General features: G+C 38.7%; 1 protein-coding gene across 2 annotated transcripts in view; it reads right to left on the minus strand.

Annotated features, from left to right (window-relative positions):
- RNF31 (ring finger protein 31) overlaps nucleotides 1-22,940 on the minus strand; it is a 1,258,066-nt gene that overhangs the window by 308,010 nt on the left and 927,116 nt on the right. The gene's annotated exons all lie outside the window — the stretch shown is intronic.

Genomic DNA, 22,940 nt, shown 5'->3' on the forward strand with positions numbered 1-22,940 from the left:
AATACTGGTGTGTGTTCAACCTAATACTGAAGGTTATTACTGAGGCCTCACAGGTTCACAAGATTTTAGTAGCCAGCTGATCAGGTAAATCATTAGTAACCCACCAAAGGTAATTCTTACTTCTTCTTCTTACCCCTTTCCATAGGGGTTGTGAGGTCACACCAGGGATATACTTAAAGTAAGCCATCTATTCAACAAGGTTTTGCTTGAAAAAGTTAGAGAACTACATTTTTAATATGAATGGGAAGTCCATTCTAGAGGAGACAAATTACTTTGGAGAAGCAGCTATCTTACCAGCAGGTTCTGTTTATATCATTGTGGAAGTTTAGGTCTGTTATACAGGTATGTGTGAAATTACAGGTGTTGCAAAGATGTAGAAATTCATGCAGTACAGGGTAATTTGAAGCTTTGTAGGCTAAGCAGAGGCTATTCCACAGCAGCCTTTATGAGACAAAACAAAGAGCTACGTTTTTAAGGAATACCACATAGATCATGGAAGTCAGATCCTTAATTTTCTTAAGTGAGTAAATGGGTCTTTTAAGTTAGATCGTGTATCTGGACACATACATGCCAAAGGGAACATTATATTCTATTATGGGTCTAATAAGACAGGAGTACAGAGGGACAAGAACATCCTTGGAACTAGAAGATTACCTTTGGCAATCATCTAAACAATAACTACATGTCAGCTGCACAGGTGCTCATGTTTATCAAAAGACATGATACTACACTTTTTGCCATTTAGTTTGAACACCATGGTATTAGTATTGACATCTTTTGTTAGTAACAGTCCCCCTTGTAAGATCTGGGAATCCCAGGAGGAGATGATTACAGCTAAGAGTGTGCCATCATCTGCAAATGTGGTCAGCTAAAAGACCCTTGACATCAGCTTTGACATCAGATAAGTAAATATTGCTGCATCTAGTTTTGAAGACCATGTAGTAAAACCAAAACAAACAATAAGTGGTACAGAGAAAGGCTTCTAAGATGGTAGAAAAGAGGTAGCATAAAAAGGGACTACAGAGGCTAAGACTGTTGAGAATACAATGGAAACAGAGGCATAGCTAGGGTGGAGTGAAGGGAGTAGCTGGCCTGGGTGCAAGGTGCGGTCATAACCTGTAATGAGAGCTATAGTCCTTGCAGGAAATCCTGCCCCTCATTCCAGATTAGGTAAGACAGCAAAACTGTTTTTGCTTCTCTCCTACACCCTGGCCACACACCAAAGATTAGGCCCAGTAGTCGAACTTGTTATCTCTTTTGATATGCTTGAGCACCTTCATTTTTTTTCACTCTATACTACCCAGTCTTGGAGTCTACTTCATTTGTTCACTGCCATCTCAATAAAAACATATTTCTCCAGTTTGAAACTCATGACTGCCCAACCTGCTATAACCATCCTTTTCGGTTCAATTACCTCACAATTCTACTAAATAGTTTTGTGGAAAAAGATCAACCCCCTCTTTCCTTTCTACCTTCTAGGGACAAAAAAAACCCACACGTTTTAGACTCCCTTGTCCAACCTTCCTGTGACCATCCTAGAAGCCAACTCTCACACCCTTTTTTTAAACACCTGTATTGAATTATCACTTAAGACACAGGCAAGCATAAGTTAACAGAAAAGAAAAAAACTTATTAACATTTTTTCCATTTGCATATATTGTGCATCACATATATTTTCTTTTCATTGAAACTAACATCAGTCCAGCATTATATAAATTGCTAAATTTGTGCCTTCTCTTAAACCTCATACCTCTTCCCGAACAGTACTCTGCATGTATTGTTCCAACAATTTTCATTTGTTTCTATGCAATTTTTTTATTCTCTTTTCTAAACATCCCTCTTCCAGTTCTTTTCTCTCTTTTACGATATTTGACACTTCAAATACAGTTGGTTTAGACTTTGATTTCCATTTGCTACTAATTGTTTTTTCAGCCAGAAGAATTGCGCTCTCGTAAACTGCCTTTTGAGAGTCCTTTCAATCTTTTACAACTTCCTCTGATTGATTCTTATGGTTACCGTGCAATATTATATGCCCTATAAATTACCCTTTTTTAACACCAGCTTCTGTTCTAGATTCATCTAAAAACTCTTAACAAAGCAGGTCTTTCACTTAAGATTCCCATATCCTTTTCTCTTTGCCTATACTCCTATATCAGTCTCTGGTAGAAAAGGTAGCATCTAGCCTGCAAACCAAAAATCGTCTTAGCCTCATCCCATTCTATTACCTCTCTCTCTCCCCCTGCCCTCTCATTATTTGCTCCAAATACCGTAGCTCCTTTGCCAGTTTTCTTCAGTAAATTCCAGCCCTCTCTTGCATATTTTCTGTACCCTATTGGCAAATCTTCTTTCTCCATTCTGGTGTTGGCTTAGTTCTTGGAATACTTTCTACTACATAATGAATATAATAACCTGTTTGATTAATGTTCTCCTTACAGATCTGCATCCAAAATCCTACTCTCTATTTCTTCAACTTCTCCCCTGCTTCACTGTTATCCCTTTCTATTTTGAATTATAACCTTCTGCTTGTGTTATGCATATTAGCCTTAAGTCTGTAGCTCTAGAATATCCTATCAAAGTAGGTAATCCTAAATCACCTTGTTCTTTTGTAAGGATCAACTTATCCCACTTAAATATTGCTCTCTTCCCCTTCCTGTTAAATTCCTTCAACTCTTTTATTAACTATTGTCCACAACTTTTCCTCTGGTGGATAAAAATATACCTGACTTGTATACAATACTAAAAGGACTAAAATTGTTCAATTATTATTTCTTACTAAACATATCAATAAGCAAGAACTTCGAGTTTCTTGGTTTTTGTACATCTTTTGTTTAGTCTCTTCTCATATGGCCTTAGCTGCCATAATAATAGAAGCCTTTTTAATCTATACTCCTAGATACTTCATCTTAGCATGTCCTCATAAATATTGGCATTGCTGAACCAATTCATTTGTTGGTACATAATTTATGGCTATATGCTTTGTTTTATCTTTATTAATTTTATATCCCGAAAAAACATGAAACTGCCTCAGAATGTTTCATACGTTCATAGGTGTTTACTAGGCTAACGGCCACAAGGGCCTTTTTAAGCTTAGCCATGAATCACAAATCTCTAAATCTCTGACAAGTTCTGATACCCTTGGTAAGTGTAAGCACGGGCCTAGGGGATGAACCTACAGGTTACATGAGTCCATTAGAGACATAGGTGTCAAACCAGGGATGAAGTTTTGGTTTCCCATCCAACTGTCCAAGTTGCACCTGAGTTGGGTAAGGGAGAAACTCTGCTTCACATGGATGGGGAGCCTGTTCCATAGATGGGGTAGTCTCTGGAATACATACCTATCTCTCCAGCAGGTCCTATTTATATCACAGGCAAGGTTTAAATCTTTACAACAGGTAATTCTAGTGCTGTTTATTTTGTGGATATGCAGGAGGTCCATCAGAGTGGGGTCTGACAATGCCCTGTATGCCAGGCATAGATCTCCCCTCAAAAGCCTGTATGAGAAAGAATACAGGGATAGAGCCTTGAGGCAGTCTGCATAGGACATTTTACTTACTCCCTGTATTCTTTTGTGAGGAACCTCTGTGGACATTCCAACATGCCTGCTTAAGTACATACCAAAGGGGGCATTTTACTCAATGATAGGTCTGATGAATGCCAAATACAGTGGAACAATGACTTCCTTGGACACAATGAAGAACTCAAGAGCTGTCCTTTTCTGGATTTATCAGGTACAAAACAATTTGCAAATAAAGCCAACTTTTCTTGATTACCACACCAATTATGCATTTGATTCCCTTATTTTCTTTTCCAATGGTACTAAATACAATGCAGATACCACAGGGGAAAGAGGATACCCCTGCCTTGTTCCTCTGTTCAAACACAACTTATCAGAGAGGAATATTCCAATTTTAATTCTTACCTCCGATCCTTCCTATATCTTCCTTATTAACCGTAATATTATATCAAGAAATGCAAATGCTTCAATGCCCTACTGATAAAATCTAAGCTTAATCTGTTGAATGCTTTCCCTGTATCAAGACCAAATAACAACAGATGTATTTTCATACATTCTGCTTCCCTCAGGATCATCACTCTTCCATTAATGTTGTCAAATTTTTGCACCCACTCTGCTCCACAAAACCACACTAATCCATATCTATCAACTTTGACAACACCTTTGCCATTCTTTTAGCTAGTACAGACGTAAACTCTTTATAATCATGGTTTAAAATTGAAATGGGTAAGGAGCTGGGTCTGATGGGTATTTACCATCTTTAGGTAATACAGTCACTACAGCTTTCTTCCAATATGTTGTTGCTTGCCCTCTTTTTAAAATACTGTTAAATATCTTCCAGATCTTTATCACTTTCTTCCCTCCTAACTTTCAAACTCCCACAGAAATAACATCTGTTCCTGAAGACTGATTATACATCACAATTTTTATCTCATCTCCTCCTATCTTAACCTCATACCTCCCTAACCTTGACATATTTAAGTCCTGCATACATGTTTCCATTTGTGCTTTTTCTTTACTTCCACATTTCTCTGCTTTAAACAAAGTTTCATAACATTTCTGAAATACCTCTATATGCTCTCTGGCTATTTTTATTTATTTATTTATGTATGTAAATACATAAATACAAAAATTGTCCAGAATGATACCGCAGTACAAGGACAAAATGATTGACTTCAACAATTAGCTAAGCTTCTGGTGTCATTCTAAGGGGATTCAGTATCTGCCTGGGATGACATGGTCATCATACCACGATGCTTTGCCACAGATGGCTTGCATCTGTCACCCCTGGGATTCCGGACACTGGCTAAGGCTCTTGCTGCCCCTATAGTGCCTTTTTTAGGCAAGGTTCAAATAACAACTTCACCACCGTAACAGGAACAGGCAAGCAAAAACTGAGGGTAATGCTACTCAATGCTAGAAGTCTAAATCTCAAAATGCACTCACTCGAGGCACTCCTTAAAATGGAGAACATCAATATCTGTGCAGTGACTGAGACCTGGTTCAAGGCTCCAGAGAGCACCCCTGCACTACCAGGCTATAACTCATACCACACTTTTTGGCCATGTAACCTGGACTGAAACACCAAAGGCAGAGGTGTGTCCATATTCATCAAGGATATCCACACCTCCAGGCTAGTTCCTCAGCATAATGCATCCGAGGTTATCCAAGTGCAACTAACTCTGGGCAAAACTGCAATCCAAATTGTAGCTTGCTATAGATCCCCCACCATGCCCCAGGATTCCCACTCGTCTTTTCTTGATGTACTGGAAAATATTAGGGTTCAACCAAACACCCTAATAATGGGTGATTTCAACTACCCCACCATTAACTGGGAAAACTACTCATGTACCAACTCCTTGGCTCAAAGCTTTCTGGAATTCATAAACTCCAATGCCCTTGATCAACTTATCCACACCCTCACCAGAGGCAACAATATCCTAGACCTAGTCATTACCAACATGAGTGACCGGTGTTCCACACCTGAAGTCATCTCCTCGTTGGTCCGATCCGACCATAAGCTAATCACCCTTGATATCCACATCCCGTCCCCATTAAGGAAACCACAGTAAAAAAAAATTCCAAAGCCAACTTCATGCTTAAGACAGAAGTGGTGAACTTCATGACACCCATGCAGATGGACAATACAGTTACAACTGCTTAATCCTAAAAAATGCACTCTATAAGCACTTATACGAGTGCATGGATCGTGCTTTCCCAAACAGAACCAAGATGCTATTCTCCAAAAAAAGGAAGCCAATCTGGTGGTCCCCTGCCATAAACAAACTGTACAACAGAAGGAAGAAACTGTTGCAAAAGAGAGTAAAATCCCATGAGTGGAGGAGCTCCCTGGTCAGCCTCAGTAAGAAGCTGAGAACTCTTATAAGATCCTCCAAAGCTAGCTACGAAAACAAAATCACCACTAATTCTAAGGACAACCACAAAGCATTCTATAGCTATGTCAAGAATCTCGATGGCAACACCCAGATCTGCTCTGAGTTACAGTACAATGGCACAAAAATTACATAACCAACTGATATTGCCAACATCCTGGCAGACAGGTTCAGTGCTAACTTTACCCTCCCTTCACCCCCTAAAGGGCCCATATCTATACAGGAAGAATGTAGAGTCCCTGTAATCACAACTACGCAGGTAAAAGCTGCACTCTCTAAAGCCAAAAACACAGCATCCATGGGACCGAACAACATCCCAGGCTGCGTTTTACACGAACTTCAGAACGAACTGGCTCCCCACTTAAGTACCATGTTCAATAATAGCCTCACATCAGGCTTTGTGCCCACTGAATGGTGCACAGCAACAGTTATCCCACTCCACAAAGGGGGGGCCACCACTGTTCCTGTGCACTATCGACTTATCAGTCTGACAAGCCTGGTCTGCAAGGCCATGGAACAGTATCATCATGGAACTCATAAACAAAGACATTGGTAACCTCCAAACTCTGGATCCCACCCAGTTCGGGTTTGTGAAAGGAAGATCATGCCTCCTGAACCTGATCGACTTCTTTGAGGCAGTCACCAAAGCCGTAGATGAGAGTAAGGTGGTTCACACGGCCTATCTTGACCTTGCCAAGGCTTTCGATGCCATCCCCCATTCTGGAATTATAGCTAAACTCAGTAAACTATGTAAAAATCCCTACGTCACAAGATGGGTTGCCAACTGGCTCACTGACAGAACCCACACTGTAAAAGTTGCAGACTCCAAATCTGACCTCAAATCAGTGACAATTGGAGTACCACAGGGTTCCGTCCTGGGACCTCTCCTGTTTGGTATCTACTTCTCTAAAGTACAGGCTCACACAGAAGGCCTCTGGCTAATGAAGTTCGCAGATGACTGCAAACTAGGAGCCATAGTCAAGTCCCCAAATGATGTGGACATCCTACAGAAGGGCCTCGCTGAGACAGATGCCTGGTGTTAGAGCCATAGCCTCAAGTTCAATGCCAAAAAGTGCAGTGTCATCCCCTTTAGTAAAAACTCTGTACCCATGAACTACCACATAGGCAGCAATCAACTTAACATCGAATGTGTGATAAGAGACCTTGGGACCCAGGTGGACAGTAGTCTCTCTTTTGATAGTCACATCGCCACAGTAGTCAGGAAGTCCTTCTACGTGGCACACCTCATCATTAAACGGTTCTCATCCTGGAAAAAGGAGGTCATTGTTCCCCTCTACTCGACACTCATTAGACCCATTATAGAGTACAATGCCCCTTTTGGAATGTACCTCACAAGACATCGGCAGCAGCTGGAAAGGCCACAGAAGTATCTCACAAAGAGGATTACTGGCCTCAAACAAATGCCCTACACTGACCGCCTCCGTAGCATATTGCCTACTCCGAGGTTATCTCTGCCTAACATATAAAGCTATGTCAAATCCAGAGCTGTTGGACATGCTACACCTAAAGAAATCCCAATCCCTCCGAGCTACACACTCTAGGGACCAAAACCTTGTCACCACAATAAACAGGACATGCTGGAGGGATAGATTCCTGTCCCAGAGACTTCCCATACTCTGGAACAGGCTACCCATCTATGTCAAGCAAAGTTCTTCATTAACACTCTTCAAGAAAAATCTTGATGAGTGGATGGGAAATAGAAAATGCACCCCGGGGATCACTTCTGTGGCTCTGCTCGACAGTGGCACAGGAAAATAACCTTCTTGGGTGGCATAAGCCAGGGAACCTTGTTGGCTAGACTTGCGTAGGCCCTTGGCTCGATAGCCTAGTACTTACCTATGAATCTATGAACCTATGTATGTGTTTATTTTTATAGGCCACCCATGTTTAGCAACAACCTTTTCTACTTTCTGTTGCCTAAGTTGTTGTGCTAAAAGTTTTGTGCTTTGGAGTTATTATCAAAAGTAGTTGCTTTACAGCACTGATTCGAAACTAATGCATATTATCCAGATACTCCATTATTTTCTCTTTAGCACTCTGCATTTGTACCTGTTTTTGTTCTGTAAGAATCCCCTTATTCTGCAATACTTTCATCTTTGTCTGAGCCTCTAAGGAATTCTTATTGTAGGTTCATAGGCATTTACTATACTAATGACCAAAGGGCCTTTTTAAGCCTAGCCTTACACTCCACATCTCTAAGAAGTTCTGGTACCCTTGTCAGAGATGAGGCTTGGAAGATGAAACATTTACAAGCAGGGGCCTGGGAAATGAAAAATATACAGGCTGCCTGTGTCCATGAGAAATATAAGTGCCAAACCAGGGATGAATTTCCTGTTTCCCATCCAAATGTCCAATTTACACTTCAATTGGGTTTAGGGAGGACCTCTGCTTCACGTGGATGGGGAGCTAGGATACTTACCTTTCTCTTCAGGAGGTCCTATATATATCACAAACAAGGTTTAAGCCTTTAGCATGAGTAATTCTGGTGCTGTTTGTTTTGCAGATATGCAAGAAGACCCTAAGGATAGGGTTAGACAATGCCTTATATGCCAGGCGCAAATCTCTCCCCAACTGCCTGTAGGAGACTGAATATAGGGAAAGGGCCTTGAGGTGGTCTACATGGGACATGTTACTTACTTTAATCTTTAACCTCTGTAGACGCTCCATTTGTTGGATATGCCTAATTAGGTACCTTCCAAAGGAGGCAGTGTACTCAATGACAGGTCTGATGATTGCCGAATACAATGGAACAATGACTTCCTTACACCTAGATGCCATACCTTTGTTTATAAGTTACACAACATAGAATGATTTCCTCACTACTGTACACATGTGATGGCCAAAGGCTAGATTACTCTGTGTATGCGTGTCCCCAAGCCCTGACTAGTGTGTCAACTCTTATGGGTGTGTTGTCAATAAGACAGTTACTAGGGGTGGTTGACTTCCTGAAGGATACAATTAAGCATTTACTGGTATTTAGTCTTAGTCCATGCCTCTGACACCAGTTATTTGTCTGTGTCAGCCCTTCCTGGAGATCATTTGTACTGTTGGGGAATTCTATGACTGCTCCTAATTTGCAATCACCTGCAAATTTAGTCAGCCAGAGGCCAGTGACATTGGTCTTAGCTTCAAAGTAGTAAATGCCAAAAAGAGGCAGTTCCAGGACTGACCCTTGGGGGATTCCATTTGTGATTAGCCTCTTTGTAGACGTGGACTGCTCAGTTCTAGCTTCCTCAGTCCTATATGTGAGCCAGCTAGCTATCCACCAGGTGACATAAGGGTTTATACCCAACCTCTTGTGTTTGTCAACAATGTCTGAGTAAGGTATTGTGTTAAATGGGTCTATATATATATAAGCGAATGCACTAAATTGTGAACGCTATACAATCGACCCAATAACACCAAAAAAAAATATTGAACAAAAAAATCAGCGATTTTTTTCCCCCAGGGAAAAAAAACGCTGATCCATTAACCCCCCCCCACACACACACTTAAATATACCAACTTCGAGATCGCACCACAGTGGAGGAAATGGCAAAGTCCTTAAAATGGCCCAGTGATTTTTTTCCCCTAGGAAAAATAATCTCTGTTCCGTGCTTTCGGGATTTTGCCATTTCGGGTAAGTAGGTTCGATTAAGCAGAGTTCGCAATTTACTGCATTCGCTGACTTAATAGTGACCCATGGTAAATGCCTTGGCCAGGTCAAGGTAGGAAGTGTGAGCCATTTGGCTCTCATCCATTGCTTTGATGACCTTCTCAAAGAAGTCCACCAGGATGAATAGGCATGACAGGCATTTGACAAAGCCAAATTGGGCTGGGTCCAGTGACTGGAGTTTTCCTATCTTAATATTGTTCATTTCCATGGCTTTGCATATCAGACTAGTGAAACCTATGAGTCTGCAGTTTCCAGGGTCTGTAGACAGCCCACCTTTGTGCAGAGGGAGGACTGTTGCTGTTCTCCATTTGTGAGGCACGAAGGCTGTTTTGAGACTACAGTTAAATAGCAATTCCAGATGGCCTGCTAGGTCATGTTTCATGCTGTTTAGAAGGCATCCTGGAATACTGTCTGGACTGATTGATGCAGTGTTCTTGGCCATACGGAGAGCATTAAAGTCCTGTTCCCTATTGATAGCAGGGGGAGTTATATTTGATAGTGCTTCTTGATGGAAGGTTGAGGGGGTGAGTGAGGTAAAGTTGGAGATGAATTTGTCAGCCAGTAAGTTTGTTATATCCTCTGTCTCTCTCTCTCTCTTTTTAATTTATCTAAGTATTTTGTGTTTCTAATACCATGATGGGAATGGACACCATTCCTAAGTCAAAGTATGATTAAAGTTCATGAAATTAGAATTCTTTCAATCTTTGATGTTAGCCAGAAGTGCACTTCACAGCACCCGCAATGTGCCCAGTAATGACCCCTTCTGCAATTCACACAGAGTTACATGAATCGGTAACATATCTAAGTACGACTGTAAATTCTTTTTTATATGATCTTTTGCTCCTACTACTATTAGAACTGCCTGGTGTCCTTCTTCCACACTGGCCTCATTTCTGCTTGCAAATCCTGGTATTTTATGACTTTCTGCCTCTCTGTGCGTAAGTCACTGTAGTCACTGGGTAAAGCAGTTTCAATGATCTATGCTACTTTTATCTTCTTTTCAGAGACTGCTATATCTGGTTTTCTCACATCTATTTTTGAACAATTGGTAATGGGTGATCCCATGTGATATAAACTTCATCATTTTCTATAATGCTTTGTGACTCATGTTTCCAATGTTTTTCAGAACATCGCCAGTGCAGCAGTTTTGCCACATTATTATGCCTTTCAGTATACAGTCCTTCTGTCATTAGAATATTACAACCAGCAACAAGATGTGTGACCATTTCCAATTCTGTTTTACAAAACCTACATTTGTTTGTTTCTCCCACATATTCAATGAACTTTGTAAACCAACGTGTACACAGCCCACTACCTTGGGACACCAACATTAAACTTTCACCTTTTGGTTTAAATTCACCTCTCCTTAACCATTCCTGTGTTCGCCAGTGCAGCAGTCTTGCCACATTATTATGCCTTTCAGTATACAGTCCTTCTGTCATTAGAATATTACAACCAGCAAAAAGATGTGTGACCATTTCCAATTCTGTTTTACAAAACCTACATTTGTCTGTTTTTCCCACATATTCAATGAAATTTGTAAACCAACGTGTACACAGTCCACTACCTTGGGACACCAACATTAAACTTTCACCTTTTGGTTTAAATTCACCTCTCCTTAACCATTCCTGTGTTCGATCCTGATCAAGATGAGGTTGTTCCAAGCGTTTTCTATACTTTCAACTATATTTATACATTTTCCACATTTCTTGCCTTCTCATCTGATCCTTCACCTTTTATTCTTTTTTTTGTTTTCTGGAACATTCAGTTGTTGCCTGATTTTTATCTACTTCAGGTTTGATTTCCATTCCCACTTTACACTGATATGCTTCTGCTAAACTAAGCAGGGAAGTCATCTTAGACTTGTTCTCCTTATGTCTTAAAACTTTCACTATGTTTGGGTATTGTGAGGTCAGCTGATATCTATACAGTCCTACAATTGCAGATCTATACATGCAATCATTTTCGAGACGGCCCATACCTCCTTCAGAACAGGGAACATGTAGTCTTGGTATACATCAGTTTTTATAAATCACAAATAACAGAAAAATAAGAAAACCGCTGCCTGTGGTAAAGAAAAAGCACTCACTTTAATGTAGCCACACTATTAAAATATAAAATAAATTAACATACAAATTTCACAGACTAAGCACTTTCGCCTGATAAATATTAAGGCATCATCAGAGTCAGTGAAAACACAGTGAAAGCTCTATTTAAATAGCACCAAATCTTAAAGTCAATCATTACATCATTTCCTGCCATGTGAAATTATGTAATATGAAGAATAAAATATCTAATAAATAAATAGTAAAAATGTTAAAACAGTTAAAAGTTAAAAATAAATAATCTGGAATGCAACTATAGCTTGTTGTAAAAATAGTAAATGAAACAAATCTTTGCAAAAGGTAGATCATGGACACTTTAAACCAGATAAAACATATCCATCAAGTGTAAACTTCATGTAAAAAATCAAACATATTTTGCTCTCCTTTTTAGAACACACAACAGAGATGTACTGTCATTAATGTCTGGCTTCTCTTTGGCATTTAATCTAAGTTGCCATTCTAACTCTTTGTTTAAAAGTTCTTCTGTTACCTGGTTTAAAGTGTTCATGATCTACCTTTTGCAAAGATTTGTTTCATTTAGTATTTTTACAACAGGCTATAGATGCATTTCAGATATTTTATTTTTAACTGTTTTAACATTTTTACTATTTATTAGATATTTTATTCTTCATATTACATAATTTGACATGGCAGGAAATGATGTAATGATTGACTTTAAGATCTGGTGCTATTTAAACAGAGCTTAAAGATGTTTTCACTGACTCTGATGATGCCTTAATATTTTATCAGGCGAAAGCGCTTAGTCCGTGAAATCTGTATGTTAATTTTATATTTTAATAGTGTGGATACATTAAAGTGAGTGTTTTTTGTTTACCACAGGCAGTGGATTTCTTATTTTTCCATTATTTGTGCTTTAAGTTGTCTGTGTAGTGGTTTGGAGCAGATATACTTCCCAGTTTTTATAAATCATTTGATAAGCATGAAGCATCCTTCTTGTTTTCCAGTCCAATCAATCCAACACCTTTTGGGGCCAGTCAGTCACTCCAATACTAAGTTAGGACACAGAGCAAATTGGTTTATGGCTTGGACATTGCTCCTAGATATCAGGACTGTTTTCAGTATTAATTTTAGTCTTCTAAAATATTCCTTACTAAGTTTTATTTGCATTTGTTCATGTTTTATTGTTGATCCTTCAGCAATTTCCAAACATTTATACACTCCCTCTTGCTCAAGTTCTTTTATATCACATTCTTTCCCAGGCATTCTTATATCATCTGAAAAAGTTCTGACCATTTGCAGTTTGTATAGTTCATCAGATGAGGAACTGAAAAACAATTTTAAATCACCCACAAAAAGAAGATGAGAAGTCTTAACACTTTGTTGTTTTTTGGGAACTAAATTGTAGCCATGACAATCTGTTAAGTAAACATCTTAATGGGTTAAGGGGCAAGAAAAAAGACCATCAGTGACAAACAGACACCCTGGAATATTCCCCTTTGAAACGTTTATCCTTGGAATAACAACTGTCCTTTATCATGGCTTAACTGCAACGTGGTTTGCCAATGCTTCATGGTCACTGTAATGTAATTGATCAGTGTAGGGTGTTTCTTGTATACTTTAAGCACTCTTTTATCCATGAATGTAAAATACCGTCAAATGCCTTTCTGTAGTCTATCCATGCCATACTTAGATTCTTCCCCTTTTTACAGTTGTCTATTATGACTTTAACAACAAATGATCCTTTGCTCCATATGACTTTCTTTTGTTACCCTTTTGTTCTATTGCCACAATTGAATTTTCTTCTAAATAACTATAAACTCTGTCAACATCAAGGTCCAGTGTATAGTTTATACGTAATCGGGCAAGTTATTGGTCTATAGTTTTTAGGATAGCCTGCAGGTTCATTCTTAAGTAGCACTGTTTTTCCTGTTGCTAACCAGGCTGGTGTCTGGGGTGCACATAAAACTATTTCTTATTCATGGCTAAATCTTCATGCAAATATGTCAATACATTTAGCCAGAAGTTAGGTACTGCAGCTGGGCATGGGGTTTCCTAATTAGGAGCCTTTCTTAACTTTGTTTCAATCTTGCTCTCCATTACTTCATCCCATTTGATATCCTGTACAGTTGTACTTCTTATTCTTTTCTTATTCTTTCTTTTACTTCCATAAATTCAGCATCCCTGTTATGTTCCATAGGATCTTCATACATATTTCCCCAAAATGCAGCTATTTCTTTCTTTTTCAGTGGTGTTTCAGTTCCTTTTTCGTTGTTTCCCAATTCTCTATAATATGTTTTTTGGTCATCAATAAATTGCTTATTTTGTACTTTTTCTTTATATGCATATCTTCTAAGTTTTTCTGCTCGTACTTACATTTTCACTTTAATATTTGCGATAGTGCACGATAGATCCTGATCTTTTCTGTTAGTCACATTGCTTTTATCACGTCAATCTGAGTATGTTTGTTGATCTGTTCCCTCTTCTATACTCTTCTAACAGTAACACTTCGTGTCTTAATTGCTTTATAGATTTCTCTATTCGATACTTCCATGACAGCATTTGATTTCTTCCATTCCTTTCCCTTACTGACCTGTGTTTTTGTGGTAAGTCTTTATCTGTTATTAATTTACCTGCACAGCAATATATCCTATTTACTTCTGTTATAGTGCATGCATCTCTATGGACAGTTCTAATTACTGTGTTCATTTGTTTTATCAAACTTCTAACTTTTTGTGTTTTACTGACTTTCTGTAATCTATTTCTTTCACAGATCTTAATATGTCTATCCATCTCTATTAAATTAAGCACATCTTCTCTTAGATCAATTTCTTCTAAACTGACAGCACATTCTTTGTTCTCCATTTCCTGTGGGCATTCTACAGAAAGTTCCAGAGTATCTTCCTGAGCTACATTCCCTTCAGTTTCATCCAGTGTCATCAGCTGTTCTTTCATATGGAATCTCACTGGCCTATCACTCCACAACACTGACTGCATCAGCGTTGCCACAGCTTCCTGTTCCATCCCTTGCTGTGCAACTCCAACTGAGCTTTTGTAATGGTTTCCTATGGAAGGCTCCAAAGTATCTTCATATGGTAACTGATCAGATGTTTCTCAGTCCACTGGTTTCTCCTTAATTTGGGAATCAGCTGCTCTATCCTGCTGTGATGTTAGCAGAGTTAAATTTTCAACACTAAAGCCTTCACTTCACAGGTGATCCATAACCTCAGTTTCTATTTCTTTAACCTCTCCATTACTAATCCTCTTTTCCTCTTTGTTTTCTTATTTTTCCTACTGTAAAATTTTCTATATTTGGATGCTTTTGCTTGTATTTCACTTTGAATATCTTTGAGGCTGTTTTTTTCTGTATTAATTTGGCTTTCTCCTACGTATTGCACCATATCAGATCTCCCTTTCTTCCCCATGTCCATATTTCTTGTTATACCTTTCAAAATTCTCTAGATTCTGTTTTTGATATTTTCGCATTTCCTCAGTTGCTTTTGTTTCCATATAGCCCAAGGTTTCTTGGTCTATATAATGCTTTTCATAAATCTGTTGTATTAATAAATACAATTTTTTATTTGAAGCTTCTGACAATTTTTCTTGTGCAAGTATTTTTCTTTTCTCTAATTTCTATCTTAATCTTTTTGTATATTTTCTGTCTAGAAATTCTGGGCTTCTTGCTCGTTCTTATCCTCAATAGTCCATGCTATCATCTTTATGGCTCTTTTTTGGCCTATCAGCTTTTGTGGACTACTACTTCCTTCTATGACAGGGGGGCTATCTTCCCCCTGAGCCTAGCCTAGACCCACTGTAGGAATGTTTGCATGACTTGAGGATTCTACATTGTCATTTTTTCCTGTCTTGGCACCAGTGCACCTACCGGACTGGGCACTTTTTTATCCTGGGTCTTGTGCACCCAGCTATCTTTTTTTATTTTTTAACCTACTGTCCACAATATATGCTATACAAAATGCAGACTATATATATCAGTCATCTTGATGAGATTTTGTGAAAAACAGGGTCCACCTCGTGAAGGTAGCCACCAAAGCTTGAGGATAAACTCAGTTCCAGCAATACTACTTTGTTTTCTGATTTATCACTTCTCCATTTGGACCCCCTCTCTTCTGGCACAGTATAGGTGGCTCCATTAACAATGAGCTCTGCACACAACTGTATACTGTCTTTGAGGTTGTGAATACAGCTAAAGAATGCCTTGTGGTTGTCTTGGCCTGGTTGTCTTTACCTCAAATATGACTCTGGTAGACTTTATTTGTTCTCCGAGTTGTTTGTTTAGTTTGATGACAGTGTTGGGTGCTGCATCTCCTAAGTTTTATCACAATTTTCTTCTTCTGTTATACAGCCAACTGATGATGCGAATCCACCAGGGTGGCTTGTTTTTTGAGTTAGGTCTGTACTTCTGGATGGGTACAGCTGCCTCTATGCAGCTACTAACATGTGTGTAAAGGGTTTCTATGAACAGTTCCTTGTAGACAGCAGTGTTCTCAAGGTTTATGGTGGATTGAAACTTTGCCAGGTTATCACTTAATAGTAGAAAGTTAGTCTTAGATTAGTTCATGAATATTCCAGGGTTAGCTGGGATTCCAGGTTTTATTTTTACTTCAAAGGAGAACATTCTGTAGTCTGACTTTACTATAGAAGACATTACACTATTCCTGAATTAATAGGGACTAGATCCAGTATCTTTGCACCCCTGGTTAATGCATTGCCAATCTGGTTCAAGGAGCTTGTGTTTACAAAAGCCAGGAATCTCTGTGCTTGTATGTTGGATGTTGTATATGATTCCCAGTTAATTGGGGGGAGTGTAATTAAAGTTGCCCATGAATACGGTAATGGGTTGGATGGCAAGTGTTTCCAATAGGTTTAAATACAAGTTATGAGTGTTCTGGGTCATACAGAAGGACCTATATCTTGCAAGGAAGTGATATGGGATTTTGTCTATGGTGACTTGGATTTGGTGAAGCTCAAGTGCGTTGTCCTGTTTGATCAGCCTTGAGGTACATTTACACTTTTCATGTAATTCGAGACACCTCCACCTTTAGTACCTGCCTGTGTAGCAGTTGGTCTAAATGTGTGGAAGGCATTACAGACTTGCACAGCCAATGCGCTCACTGCAGCTTTACACCACGTCTCAGTGATCGCACAGACTTCAGCATACTCTAGGGTGAGAAGAGATGGAATTTTTTTTTTTAGACTCCTAGTATTGAGCAGTAACACCTTTTGATTTTCTTGGTTTTAATTTGCTATATCAGAAGTACTTTCAGTTTGGCATTGCCTAAAAAATGTACTATGGGGAGGACAATGTTTTAGCTAATATTCGAAAGCCTACAGGGGATAAGTGCAGACCATCCATGGCAAAACTGTGTGGTCTGCTGACTATCTCCTTTCATGCTGAAAAATATTGCATTCCATTAGAATATCACCAGAAACTATGCCAGTTAATTAAAGTCAGTCATCTTCTGTTCGTATTGTGGCATCAACCTTGGAAAAGGTAAAATACTGCTCAAAGCTAGGCTCATCCTAGCCTGGAACACATATTCCAAGAGCTCCATGATGTCTCTCTTCATATAGTCAAAGGAATTATATGTCTCAGGTCATTTACAACCAAATGGGCTATGACTGAGTTGTACTAGTACTTGTGGTCCAATGAACTGAGCGAGTGTGTAATGCGGCAGACCCTGGCAACCTATTGTGACTTTCTCCTTACTAAGCCTGGTGAGAGGGACATCAGTGTGCCTCACAATGGAGTATCCAATGAGCAGAATGTTGGACTGGGTGGTGGCTTACTTTATATGCTTAGAAGGAGAGGCTCAATGAGACGTGGCTGTATGTATTGATGTTGGTGTTGTTTTGAAAGACAGCATTCGGGGCCGCTGAGGGTGTTTATGTGTATTTTGTCTAATAGGTCTTTGGTGTTTAAGAAAGCAATATTTAAGTGCCTCAGCATATGTGGGTCTATGTGTCTGTTTTGAACTGTTCGTGAGGGGTACAGCATGTGTACTACTGACAACCTGATTGAAATTAGGAGTGCTTTTATGTGAGAGCTTTGCCTCCAGTGACATTGTATAAATGCATCTTTCACATACCATATCAGTTTGTTTGAGAATTAACTGGTTGTCAGTAAACATGAGTTCAATTCTAAATTGCCTTAGGATGCCCATATCCATTAAGCTGCTAATGGAAACAGTGGGAAAATTCACAGCCATAGCAACAGACCCTTTATTGATTAAACAGTTGAAGTGAGAACGTAAAATAATGTCAGAAGTATCTAGTTTGCAATTCTGGCACAGTGTTTGTCACTGCAAATGTATTGCCTGTGTGCAACTAGGTACTGGCGAAATTTCAAGGGTGCTTTTTACAGAAAAAATGTCAATTCAAGGAATCTAGGTCTGTACAGTGCACTGCCAAACGCCTGAGGGGAAACTAACAAGTAGATCTCGATGATTTATGAAATAATTATTTAGGGAGTTATTCTGAATTAGGTTATACAGCAGCAAATCAAATAGTAATTACTGAAAAGAAAGACTTAGCTTTGTCAAGAATGATGAAAAGAGGGGATTTTGTCAGAATGGCTGCTGCTTGGCTACTACTAGTGCTGGTCTCACTACAGCTTCATGATGTTGGGATACAATGCTCCTTTGCTCATCTCACTTGTAGGTGGGAAGAAAAACAGTACCATCAATCCCAGATAATGCAAAAGTCTATAGACTTGTTGTAGCCTTTTCCTGGTAGATGCCTTGAATAGCAATCAGACCAACCAGGAAGGTCAAACACAGACACTCACTGCCCAATCAGAAACAGTCAAGAATCCATGCACTCTGTTCCTTCTCTCAACAGAAGCAAAATATAAGCACAAATTCCAAGCTGGAATTATGTCCCTATGCTCCTTTTCTCGCTAGGAGCAAAACGAACACCAACAGCAAGTTGTTGACTACTGATAGGCAGAATCGGTGGTCCTGGAGTAGATGTTGCAGATTTTAAATGTATGACGGAAAAATGCTTAATACCCTAAGAGATGTAATATGCATTAAGCAGTTAGACAGCTAGATATAAAAGGGGGGAGGGTAACTTAAGCTTTAGCTATCTAAGTCGATAGCCATAAAAGAGCAAAATAGATTGGAAGTGGGTGGGCACTTTGCATACTGGCTACATGGAATACAATGGGATGGCCAATAATTTTAAATAGCTGAACAGGAGTAATTTCATAAAATGATAATATTGTGCTTACTCACAACAGCCGATTATTTAATTAATGAATTATGGTAATGGTCTTTAGTATCTGGAGTATATAAGGATGTGATTTAATTGGTGTATTATTCCATGAAAGCAAAAAATTGAGGTACCAGAAGAAGTAATGAATTATATGATTTTTTTCATCCTGGTGTGGTTCCTATCGTGAGGCAAGATTGTGTTTTTTGTGACAATTTTTTTTTTGACTTTTTGATGTATATTGTTTTGATCGTTTGCCTGCCATGAATATGGGGACCAATGAACTACCAGATACTCTTTCTGGCACTTTGTTTGCTGTTTGGTTTGTGAATGAAGAGTGGCTACCATGGATCCTTGGGCTTTCACAACTGAATCTGGAAAGATGGAGAGTTTCCAGCTGCTTGAGAGAATGATGTCGAAAGAGGTGACTGTATTTTATGATCTAAAGCTCCTAGAAAAGTATGTCTCCCTCAATATTACCCCCAGAGTCCTCCGAATCGATTATTTGCCAGCTGGGGATTTTACGGAGGAGGAGGAAGACTTGCTTGCTGAATGGAGACAAGCTTCACTTGAATGCACACTAACTTGGTTGTGTATCCTTCTTAAGAGGAACATTAGAAATCTTGATAAATTGTGGGGGGAGATCACTAAATTACAAAATAAATTGATTTTGGAAGTGTCCCCTCAAAAGTATTAGAAGTTGTTTGATGAAACAAATACTAACGTGCACAAAATAGAATTAAACGTGTTGGAGCGGAAGAGGAAAAAGTTACTTAGAGACACCAGGGATTTTGAAAACAACATGGTTTATTCATGGCCACGTAGAGGACGTCCTTCTAAGCTGAGATTTGGTAAACGTGCAGTGAAGGGTGCTCATGACTCGTCCATCTCATCTGGGGAAGCCAGTACCAGCAGGAAATAAGTTCAGAGGACTTATTGGAACAAAAAAATGTGCCGAGGAGTCAGCAATCTTTTCAGCAGCAAATACGGCCCAAGAGAATGTGGGGAAAACAAAATTTCAACAACAAACAGAAGTAAGACTTTCTATCAGACAAACTGACTGTTTAACAACTGATTTCCAAAAAGACTTGCATTCTGTTGATTTTGTTGACTGTTTAATAACCAATTTATAAAAAGATTTACACCTTGCTAACTCTGCTGATTTTGTTCACTGTGATGATTTAAGCCAGCAGTTAAAAATCATTAATTTATCAGGGTTGAACATTTCTAAGCATGCGGAGCATGTGCTTTTGCGTGGGGCAAACTTTATTCCCACTAGAATTCCGTCTTTGGCCGATATTATTTTGGATGAGAAGAGATTGTGCTGTAAATTAAATTTAAGAGTTTGTTTTTCATGAAAAACATTGTTCTAAAGTCAAAAACATATGTAATCTGGCTTTGTCTGATGATGAAGATGATGACTTCTTGAATTTAAGTATTCAAGGGACAGAAATATATCTTCAGTGTTTGCAATATGATGAAGAATGTAACAATGTTTCTGTTGAACCTAATGGTCCCATAGGGGGGTTTGTCACGGGTTTTGGACCCCGTAGATTTGCCCAAGTTACCTTCTGATAATGTGTTTATCTCCCTGAAGCATAATAATGCCATCAATGTTTTTGAGAACACAGTATGTAAGAAAGTTGAGCGGAATTTTGGGACTTTTTAAAGAAATTTTGATTCTTACACTCTCAGTAAAGAAGAATGACTGGCATTACAGGGGTTACGTTCTAATTTGGACAAGGTGGTTTTTAAACCTGCCGATAAGGGGAGTAAATTGGGTGGTGATGGACAAGTCACAATATGAGGAGATGGTTCATAAAATCTTGTTTGAAGAAACTTATTATAGCAAACTACCCAATAATCCTGTTAAGGCTTTTTCTGAAGAACTATGTGAAATCTTGGAACGTGGGGAAAGGCTGTTTTTTTTAAATCAAAGGACATTAGGAAATTGATTGTTAAAGACCCTAAAGATCCTTTTTTGTATGCCATCCCCAAGGTTCATAAAAGCCTTACAGACCCCTCCGGGAAGACCTATTATTTCTGGAATTGGATCCTTCTTGGAATACGTTAACCTCTTTTTGGATCTACATCTTAAGAAATATTTGACTATGATTTCCCATCTTAAAAATACTAATCAGGTCTGTAATAATCTGTGTAATTTAGAGTGGAAGCGGGATTACTTTTGGGCAACAGTGGATGTGAGTGCCCTTTATACCAATATTGATAAAAGGTGGGGCATGGAAGCTGTTGCCAGATCTTTGGGGGCGGGACCTCAATCATCGTTTTTGCTAGTTCTTCTAGAACTCTGTTTAACTCAAAATTATTTTAGATGGAAGAATGATTTTTCTTGCAAAAGAAGGGCACTGCTATGGCGGCAGCCTTTGCCCCATCATATGCTATCATATACATGGGGGATTTTGAAAGCCAGTTTATGATGGTGAACAAGTATTTTGTGAACAATGTCATATATGACAAAAGATATACAGATGATTTGATTTTCATCTGTAAAGGGGAAGAGAAGGATTTCTTGGGATTTATCAACTTACTCAGTGACAACCCCCATGGTTTGAAGTTCACTTGGAACATTGGGACAGACAGCATCTCATTTTTAGATGTTGAATTTTATTTTGAAAGCAGACAAAAGATTCAACATAAACCATTTAGAAAGCCAACTGCCATTAATAGTTTTTGCATGCTGATATATGCATCCTCCTCACCTGACAGAATCTTTGCCTTATGGGGAATTCAGAAGGATTTTTAATAACACTTCTGAAATACAATTTAAGGATAAATATTTGGATGAGGTGTATGCACGATGATGTGCCCATGGATATGCAAATCGCATTTTGCATAGGGCGAGATTCAGGGTGCAGGGGGGTGCCAGAAATAAAGCTAAAGGGGCTCTGAATAATTCAGAGGTGAATGAAAATGGTGAGAGGTTATTTTTTGTTACAAGGTATTCTGAATTTTCTCCTGTTTTGGAGAAGATTGTTAAACAGGTTTGGGAAGTTGTTTGTGAAGATACTTCTGTAGGTTTTTTTGTTTCCAAGGCACATAACATTTTCGTATGGCAGATCTAGTAATCTTAAAGAATTACTTAATAGGAAAATTTCTAAGGCCATAGTGGATAGTACAATGGGTAGTAGAGTGGGTACTTACCAATGTGGGAATTATTCCGTGTGCAATCATGTTAGGAATTTGAATAGATGTAAAATCAATGGGAAATTGTATTCGGCAAGGGAATTTTATAACTGTAATTCTTGTGGCATAGTTTATGCTACTGGTTGTGGGTGTACTCGTACCTGCTGGTATATAGGTCAAACCACCAGAAAGGCAAAGGTATGAATTTTGGAACACTTAGGGGATATCAGGAGGCATAAAGTAGAAAGTGGTAGCTGCTCATTTTTTGTCCAAACATGAAGCATCATCTAGTAGTTTGTTTTTAGTGTTTTGGCATGACCCTCAGCTAACATAGCTAATTTCAAAAGGGAACTCAACAGATTAGAATGTAGAATGATCATTAATTTTCATACATTTATTCCCTAATGGTATGAACTTGAAGAGTAATATCACTTTTTAAATGCAATTTTGTGTGGAATGTATTTGTTAGGAGATGTATTAACTTGTATTATCTGTATTAATATATAATAGAATATATATTAGTATTTATTAGCTTCTTTTAAGATGTTTTCACTGTGGGTTTCCATATTGTAACACGTTTCACTTATTCAATTAAGCATTTAATTAATTAATTATGGTAATGGTCTTTCATATCTGGAGTTTATAAGGATGTGATTTCATTGGTGTATTATTCCATGAAGGCGAAAAACCGAGGTACCAGAAGAAGTAATAAATTATATGATCTTTTCATCCTGGTGTGGTGCCTATTGTGGGGCAAGATTGTGTTTTTTTGTCACAACAGCCAATGAAAAAGGAGAGAAAAGGAAATGTGTAGTCAAGATAAAATAAGTGTCAGACGACTAGAAAGATAGTTGGGTTTAAAAACACAACAGCACCAGGGTTTGGGAAAGTGTAATTCCTGTGTGACTCAAAAGCCACAG

This window comes from Protopterus annectens, chromosome 16.part0 (genome assembly GCF_019279795.1).
Source record: "Protopterus annectens isolate FY-2018-M chromosome 16.part0, PAN1.0, whole genome shotgun sequence".
NCBI lineage: Eukaryota > Metazoa > Chordata > Ceratodontiformes > Protopteridae > Protopterus > Protopterus annectens.